Below are 9,667 nucleotides of genomic sequence, written 5' to 3' on the forward strand. Positions count from 1 at the left end.
GGAATATGAAACTGTACTATAAATTAATAAGAATAATAATAAAATGAATTTAAAAAAAATTATTTTCTGGTTTTCTTACTTAGTTGATTAGGGTACAAAGGGTCAAGTGCTACAGGGTGAAAGTGGGTAATACCATTGTTTCCACACTAATATTATCATTTTTTCCTTGCATCTGGGGTCAGGAGAGAAACAAAGGGCAATAACATGTTTTAAATTTAAATTGCACTCAAGATCCTAATTTTTCATGAAATGATTAAAATGAAAGTAAGATAATCATAGTTGAATAGATAAAGACTATAAATATAATTACATAAAAATGCTTCAATCACACACAGTTGACAAACACAGATCATTAAATTATAGTAGACTTTCATTCTTAACCATTTGTTTGGCAAAGATATGAATCAAAGTAACAAGATCACATTTGAACAAATACTGATACACACCATTGTTTATTCCTTTTTTGTTTTTTTGCTTGTGATTTTTTAAGCTACTCTGTTAGTTGTTGATCAGGAATGGACTTGGTGCATGGAGACAATAATGACATGCATGAACTGCTAACTGGTGGTCAATAGATGAAGTTTATTAGTCGCATCAGACTTTATAGACTTTATAGAGGGTCATATAGGATAAGGGAGGAGGTATTGAGCTTCTCTAAGGAACCCATGAGTTGTTTCTATAACCTTGTTCGGAATTCTTTTGTTTTGTATACCCCACCAAGTGTTCTCATTCACATTCTATCTACTCAGCTATTCTCATACAAATGATACCTACTCAGTTATACAAAAGATATCCATTCAATTCTCATACAAATGCTATCCTATCAGTTGCAATACTATGCTCGCTGACCTTTTAGGGACACAGTGTCCTTCTACACTACTCTATATAACAGAAGGTCATATTTCTGTATCTATATTTAAGATATTTCTCTTAACATCTTGCCCTCTAGTTACACTCATTTCGTTAAAATCCACAGAATTTTGTTTTCCATGGCTGAATAACAGTCTATTGTACATATATACTATGTTTTCTTTATTCATTCATCTAATGATGGACACCTTGATTCATTCCATATTTGGGTATTATGAACGGTGCTACTATAAACAAAATGGCTGCAGGTATCTCTTTCATACAATGTGCTCAAAACTTTCAGAACATGCAAATACTACATCGCTCAATCATACAACAAGCTTATTTCTAATCATCTAAGAAATTTTATACTATTTTCCACAGGACTGAATTAATTTATAACTCCATTAACATTGTGCAAAAGTTCCCATTTTTCACATCATCACCAGCATTTGTTACCCTTTCTTCGAGATAATAATAGCCATTCTGACAGGGTTGAGATGGTATTTCTTTGGGATTTTGATTTACAGTTCCCTAATGGTTACTTCCTGAGAACTACTTAATAAGGTTCTTGGATCATTTCTTTACCAAACTGGGTATTTTTATGTTGTTAAGGTCACATGAAAATTGAAAGATAAAATTGTCAATTTGAATAAAACATGGAACTACTTGCGTCATTATATTTGAAAAATTTTTGAGTACAATGTAGAAACTTAAATCAAAGATCAAATGGGGTGAATATTAGAATGAGATTCCATTTCATCTGGCTGAGAATGCAAAAATGTGATTTGGGAAAGACTCCATTAATATGAGACACTCTGATGGAAGTACTGGATTCAGTGACATGTGGGATGAGAGTAAGTAGTATGAAACACGTGTAACTGCAAAATGTATTTCCTCATGAAATATGACTTTCCTGGGCCCGACGGCGTGGCTTAGCGGTTAAAGTCCTCGCCTTGAAAGCCCCGGGATCTCATATGGGCGCTGGTTCTAATCCCGGCAGCTCCACTTCCCATCCAGCTCCCTGCCTGTGGCCTGGGAAAGCAGTCGAGGACAGCCCAATGCTTTGGGACCCTGCACCCACGTGGGAGACCCGGAAGAGGTTCCTGGTTCCTGGCTCTGGATCGGCACGCATCGGCCCGTTGCGGCTCACTTGGGGAGTGAATCATCGGACGGAAGATCTTCCTCTCGTCTCTCCTCCTCTCTGTATATCTGACTTTGTAATAAAAATAAATCTTTAAAAAAAAAAAGAAATATGACTTTCCTTCACATCTAAGTGGTTTTTTTTTCCTCCCTGTTTTTGAAAGATTTATTTACCTGAAAACCAGAGAGAAGGCCAGTCATGCTAGTGGCTAAAGCCTTCGCCTTGAACAACTTGGGATCTCATGTGGGTGTCGGTTCTAATCCTAGCAGCCCTGCCTCCCATCCAGTTCCCCGCTTGTGGCCTAGGAAGGCAGTCGAGGACAGCTCTAAGCTTTTGGACCCTGTTCCCACATGGGAGACGCAGAAGTGGCTCTGGGCGCCTAGCTTTGTTTTGGGTCAGCCCCAGCCATTGAGGTCATTTGGGGAGACAATCATTGCATGGAATATCTTCCTCTCTGTTTCTACTCTTTGTATATCTAACTTTGCAATAAAAATGAGATAAATCTTCCAAAAATGGTACTAGAGGACTGCCTATGTTTTTAACCTTCTCACAAACATTGGAACCAGTACAGAGATCACCTGGAAGAAGCCGGGAGCATGCCAGAGTTTCCATGGTCTGCCTGTGTTTCCTTTTAAAGCTGTCAGGATCTGTGACCTGAACAGTGGCATAGTGAGCTGAGCTTCCCACATGAAAGCAGTTCATATTCTGAGTGTTCCACTTTCAACATAGTTTCCTGCTTTTGCCTCAGGAAAGCAAGAGAGGATGGCTCAAGTCCTCAGACATCTGTACACATGCGTAAGACACAAAAGAGGCTCCTGGCTTTGGATTGGCCTAGCTCTTGCCATTGCAGTCATGCGCAGAACAAAGTTACAGATGGAAGATCTCTTTCTCACTGTCCCAAGTTTTCTCTACAACCTTGCATTTCAAATAAAAACCAGAGAATGCCACAGAGGGCAGGCCCTGTGCCTTACCAAGTAAAGATACTGGCATCCCATATGAGCATTGTTCCATAGCCTTCATGCTACACTTCAGATCCAACTCCCTAATAACAGGTCTGGAAAGAAAGTGGAGGATGGCTCAAGCAATTGGTTACCTGTAACTAAGTTGTAGACCTGGACAAGACACCTGGCACATGGCTTTAGACTTCCTTACTTCTGGCCATTCTGGTTATTTGAGGGGCAAACCAGCAGATAGGAGATGTCTCTCCACATCTCTCTTTCTTAGTATCTCTGCTTTTCAAACTAGTAAATCTTATGGGAAAAAAAAAGAAAGAAAAAAAACCAGCAGTAGGAAATGGCACTGTGGGCAATCAGGCTAAGCTATCATCTGTCTTACTTTCAATCCAGCTCTAAATCAATGTGAATTGGAAGCAGTGGAAGATGTGTCAAGTACTTAAGTAGGAGACTGATGGACCTCCTGGATCTTCTCTGACATGATCCAGCACTGACCATTGTGAGAATCGATCAGTGGATAGCAGACATGTCTGTCTCTGTCTCTCTCTTCTTTCTGTAATTCAGTTTTTAAAATAAATAGTGTGCATTTTAATTTTTAATAAAAGAACATGCAACGTATTTTATTCTCCAAATATTCCTGTAGCAGCTCATAAATGTAGTAACCTCCACATGTTATTAGGCATCACACAATTTCAGCAATTCCAATAAAGCAAAACTGGAAAGTTAATACATTTTTTGTATATTTGGAAACTCATACTACTCCAAAATTTTGAGTGTTTATTTTATGTATGAAATAATTTTTATTTTATCATATACAACATCAATAAAAACCATTTCAAACTTGATATCCTGCAACCATGAACAAATTCTTTATTTCAATTTAAATCATGTAAAAATTACCCTGTCTTTTTATGGCATTAGAAAACCTGGAGAGGAAGTTTGACAGCTCCAATAGCTTAGTTATGACAATTTTACATTCTTTCTCTCATTGTTTTTTTCACTATAGTTTAGAAACCATCATAAAACTCCTCAAATACAATGTAAAGCAAGCTGAGAAGTAAACAAACAACTTGCTGAAGGTAGGTTTGTGTTTTTCAGCCTGGGAAACATGTCATGGGCTGCAGTGCAACACCTGCAAGATAAGGTGGAGAAAGGCAGTTGTGAATTGGTCTTGCTTGTCCCTAGTCTCCTTAATGGTTCCTACTGTAATAAGCAATGTCAACACAGAGGCAGACACAATGGTTGGAGGCACAATAACCATCAGTTTCCCTGGGCCAGAGCAGTGCTTTACAAGTGCCAGGAGAGCTTCCGTTGAACCCTATCCACAATGCCATTAATTGGCAGTGATTAAATTCAAGTTTTCATTTGTCTAATGCAAACAACTACTACAGATTTTAAAATAATATTACTGGGCTTGACAGCATAGCCTAGTGGCTAAATTCCTCACCTTGTATATGCCAGCATCCCACATGGCCACTGATTCATATTTTAGCTGCTAGATTTCTGTACCAGCACCCTGTTTAGATCTGGGAAAACATTCAAGAATGGCCCATTGCCTTGGGTCCCTACATCCACATGGGACTTGGAAGAAGCTTCTGGATGCTGGCATTAGATTGGCTCAGCTCCAGTCATTGCACCTACTTGGGGAGTGAACCAGCTGATAGAAGAGATTTCTTTTCTCTCTGTAAATCTGACTTTCCAATGAATATATGAATATTAAAATAATAATGTTAGTGTCAAGCACTAACTTATTTTTTCAACAACTATTATTCAAATTACAACACACCACACAAAACATATCAAATTTATGCTACAGAAACATGTTAGGGTGGTATTAAGGATTTCTCCATTTTTTATTGATTAATTACATTGTGTTATGTGACACAGTTTCATAGGTACTAGGAATTCTCCCCACCCCTTTCCTTCACCCTCCCCCCAAGATGGATTACTCCACCTTGTTGCATAACCACAGTTCAAGTTCAGTTGAGATTCCCTCTTTGCAAGCATATACTAAACATAGAGTCCAGCATCTTATAGTCCAGTCAAGTTCCTCGGGGCTCCTTAGGGAGACCCTGTGTGGTCTGAGAGCAGAACCAGCAGAGTATCATCCAGATCAATTAAAAGCTCCAACATACCATCAGCAACAATTAAATTCGTTGTGGAATTAATTGATATAGTATTGAGTAACCAATATGTTAAAAACAAATGCGATTTCATAACCACATTCTGTGGTCACCTCATTGACATTTCAATTTTAGTTTATACACAGCATATAACATACATAAAATAAAATGTTTTATATAACATCATATCATCTTAAATTAAGGCAAACATGTGGTATCTAACCTTTTGTTATTGGCTAAAACAAGAGAAAGCAAGAATTAACAGCATCAAAGATGAAAAAGGCAACATAACAACAGACATTACAACCATTAAGAACATAATTAGAAATTACAAAGCACTGTACTCCAACAAATCAGAAGACCACCAAGAAATGGAAAAGTTCTTAGACTTGTACAACCTGCCAAAACTTAGCCCAGAGGCAACAAATGAACTGAACAAACCCATAATTGATGCAGAGATTGAATCAGTGATTAAAGATCTCCCAACAAAGAAAAGCCCAGGCCCAGATCGCTTCACTGCAGAATTCTACAAAACATTCCAAACAGAACTAACCCCAATCCTCTACAAACTCTTCAAAACAATAGGATTTCTCCATTTTCACACATGAGCTGCATATGACTCTATATAAGGACTTCCATTAAAATGGTTCTTGCTGCTAATAATAAAAACCATACAGAAGGCAAACATCTTTCAATCACAGTAATTCTGTGTAAACCTATATATGAAAAATGAATATAATATACATTTATTCTATACAGCCTTTTACTAATTGCTCCAAAGGGAAGTTCTTAAGACTTCAATGGCACTTTCCAGGTCCTAAACCCTCAATGATACCTTATCTTGAAACTGTATTTGCCTTAGCGTATAGGACATCCATAAATATGATAGCAGCATAGTTTGAAAAGTGCTTTCACTTTACCTTATTAAATAGTTACATTATGGCAACAGCCAGAGAAAACTATCAGACTAGGAGGAATGAATGTCATGATTGGTTTGTGGTTTGGAGTTGTTTTGTGACTTGGGATAGATCATATATGATCCCCAAATGCCTTATTTATGCCTACTGGCTATGTAACACTTCCAATGCAGTATCCTGCTATTGTGCCTGGAACACAGTGGGTGTGTTCCGAGAACTCCCTGGGAAACCCAGATGGATTCCTGTTGCTGGGCTCAGCATGGCAGAGTCCTGACATTTTGGGAGTGAATCAACATGCTGATGGAACATCTCCCTCCTCTCTGTTATCTACCTTTCAAACAAATATTGTATTTATAAAAATTATTATAAAACATACTCTATTTAAAACCAGATGTTTTAAGTTGATTTGTGGATATATCTTGGTGAGCAATACAGAATTACATTTCAAATTCAATTAAGACAATTTTATGAAAACACTTCTACAGCTCATATTTTTACAGGAATGTAGACACTTACATTCTATTTTATTTGTAATTTTATGATAAAATTCCATGGGCTTTGGGATTTCCCTTACCCCCTGTCATTGATATGCAGTACGCCAACAGACATCTTGCACACTATACCACAATGCAACCCCAAAGGAAAGTCCTCTTGATTCTTTACTACTAAAATATTCTTGTTTGCCTGGAGCAATGGTCTACTGGCTAAAGTCCTCGCCTTGAACACCCCATATGGGATCCCATATGGGCGCCGGTTCTAATCCCGGCAGCCCCACTTCCCATCCAACTCCCTGCTTGCTGCCTGGGAAGGCAGTGGATGTTGGCCCAAGGCCTTGGAACCCTGCACCCATGTGGGAGACCTGGGGGAAGATCCAGGCTCCTGGCTTCGGAGCAGTTCTGCACCGGCCGTTGCACTCACTTGGGGAGTGAATCATTGGACAGAAGATCTTCCTCTCTGTCTCTCCTCCTCTCTGTATATCTGACTTTGCAATAAAGATGAATAAATCTTTAAAAATATATTCTTGTATACCTTTGGTCAGTCTGACCATAAATTAGCAAAAACTTAATTCATATTATAATTCCATTCTTAAAAAGAAAAACGCATTATATCACCTTCCCCCAAAAGCTCTTGTGCCTGAAACAATCATTATAATTCATGTAATTTATGTATGACAATTCCTTACTGTTACACTTTATATTAATGTCAACATATATATTATTAGCATATAGAATACAATCAACTTTGGTGTGGAGTGGAGTTTGACATATTAAACACTTGACATTTTTAAAATAATTCATTGCATCATTTTACAAAGCCAAAATATCATGTAAGAACTCATCCAAAAAGTTTAGAAATTAAACTCATTGTTTTTCCATTATGATCAGCACCACCATTAATTTAACTGCCTTCTGAGGCCAAAAACAGGAAGCTGGACAAGAAGCAGAGATATCGGGGTTAGAACCAGCACCCATATGGGATCCAGGCAGATGTACAAACCGTACTTGGGGAGGCTGGTAACCCTGTTCCATGGCTAGGAGTATTTTTAATGTGGTAGCAATAAGCAGACAGCATTTCCTGGGCTTGGGAATCATACCACCACACAGGTGAAACATACATAATGGCATAATGGAGAACAAGAGACCCTGACCATATCTCACAATATCTGCTGTTCCTTTGCAAACAAGTCAACCCACAGTTACAGCGTAAGCATGCCCATCCACTCATGTTCATCAGTAAAGCCTTATTGTTCTACAACTCTGGCGGTTTGTTTCACAAGCTTGTTCACTGTCGCCATGGTAGCTGGTGGTGTTGGCTGCTGATGTACTGGCTACGATGGTCGCCATTATGCCAAAGTCTCTTTTAAGCTTATCAGGCCAACAGAGGCCACTCCATCAGTCCCAACAGTCACAGATAGGATTCCAGGCAGCTGCAGGATAATAGCAGTATAGCAATTTCCATTCCAGCATGCTGTCAGGGTGCACTTGAACTCAGTATCATTCACTTCAGAGGCGTTTCTTGTCCTATCGATCTTCTGACTCAAATGCCATCAGCATGGCCAATACCCAAGCTTTCACAAAACTCAGCAGCAGGAGCTTGCCATACAAGTCTCTCAGGAATCCACTGTGGACCATTTTCATTTTCATCTTAGGTCAGGGGTCCCTCAGATTGTCCCTCATGCTGTGCCCCCACGTTGGGCGCCATTTGCTCTGGCCAGCAGAGCCAGTAACGTGGACAGGGAGAGGGTCTGGGGATAAAGCACCCACAGGAGACCAGTGATGGTAGAAGTCTCTGTGAAGTCTCCCTTTATTGCTCCTTCACCTCTTCTTAAATACTCTTCCCTCCCACATCCTCACTTAGCAGGATATTGGATACAGATGAGTCCAATTAGTCTAGGTGTTTTTAGCCACAAGCCCAGTTCCTGTTGCTGCCCAGGCTAATGAGCACTAATCAACTCCTTAGCCCACAACAATTTGCACCTTAGGAACTCTAAATATTGAATAGCACATATGTTCATTTAGATTGTTCCTTCTACTTCATGTTTTGTGGATTACCATATTGCCTGCATACAATCTTTAATTATTGCATAATCGTACATATATGAATATTCAAGTGTCATTTTTATGTGTGTTAGAGGGGTATGCAGAGATAAATTTAAAATGAAATGAACAGGTCCTGGTATGGTAGCCTAGTGGCTAGACTCCTCATCTTACACGTGTCAGGATACCATTGGGCACTGGTTCATGTCTTGGGTGCTCCACCTCCCTTCCAGCTCCCTGCTTGTGTCTGGGAAAAGCAGTAGAGGACAGCTCAAAGTCTTGGGACCCTACACCCACATGGTAGGCCTGGAAGAAGTTCCTGACTCCTGGCTGCAGGCTTTGGATCAGCTCAGCTCCAGTCATTGTTACCACATGGGGAGTGAATCAACAGATGAAAGACGTTTCTCTATGTCTCTCCTTCTCTCTGTAACTCTGTCTTTACAATGAAAATAAATGTATCTTTAAAAATGTAAAAATGTACAGAAATAAAGAAATGAATCTAGGCACAATCATAACATTAATTTAAAACCACATCCTCCTCAGAAATGGCTGTTGTCTTTGGGACAGATCACTGTGTCCTGTCCAACTGCTATGGGCAGAAATGTGTCTCCCAATATTTTGCACCATGAAGTGTAGACCACCAATGTGACTCTACTGTAAGACAACAATTTTAAGAAGGCAATTAGCTGGGTCTGGTGTGGTAGTCTAGTTGCTAAACTCCTTGTCTTTCATGGGCTGGGATCCCATGTGGGTGCCAGATATTGTCATGGTTTTTCCACTTCCCACTTCCAGCTCCCAGTTTGTGGTCTGGGAAAGCAGTAGAGGATGGCCCAGTGCCTCAGGACCCTGCGCCTGCAAGGGAGACCTGGAAGAAGCTCTGGGCTCCTGACTTTGGACTGGCTCAGGTCTGGCCATTGTTACCACTTGGGGAGTAAACCAGCAGCTAAAAGATCTTTCACTCTGCTCTCCTCTCTGGAAATCTGTCTTGCCAATAAAAAACATTATTAAAAAAGTCAATTAGCAGTAAATAACACTCTAACTGTGAAATCCTGTTGCAAACTGACTTGGTTTCCTTTAGAAAAGAATGCACAGGAACAATGAAAACACAATGTGAGGTATAGAAAGATGGAGGCTGTAAGTTGGT

Source organism: Ochotona princeps, unplaced genomic scaffold (genome assembly GCF_030435755.1).
Source record: "Ochotona princeps isolate mOchPri1 unplaced genomic scaffold, mOchPri1.hap1 HAP1_SCAFFOLD_641, whole genome shotgun sequence".
NCBI classification, from domain to species: Eukaryota; Metazoa; Chordata; class Mammalia; order Lagomorpha; family Ochotonidae; genus Ochotona; species Ochotona princeps.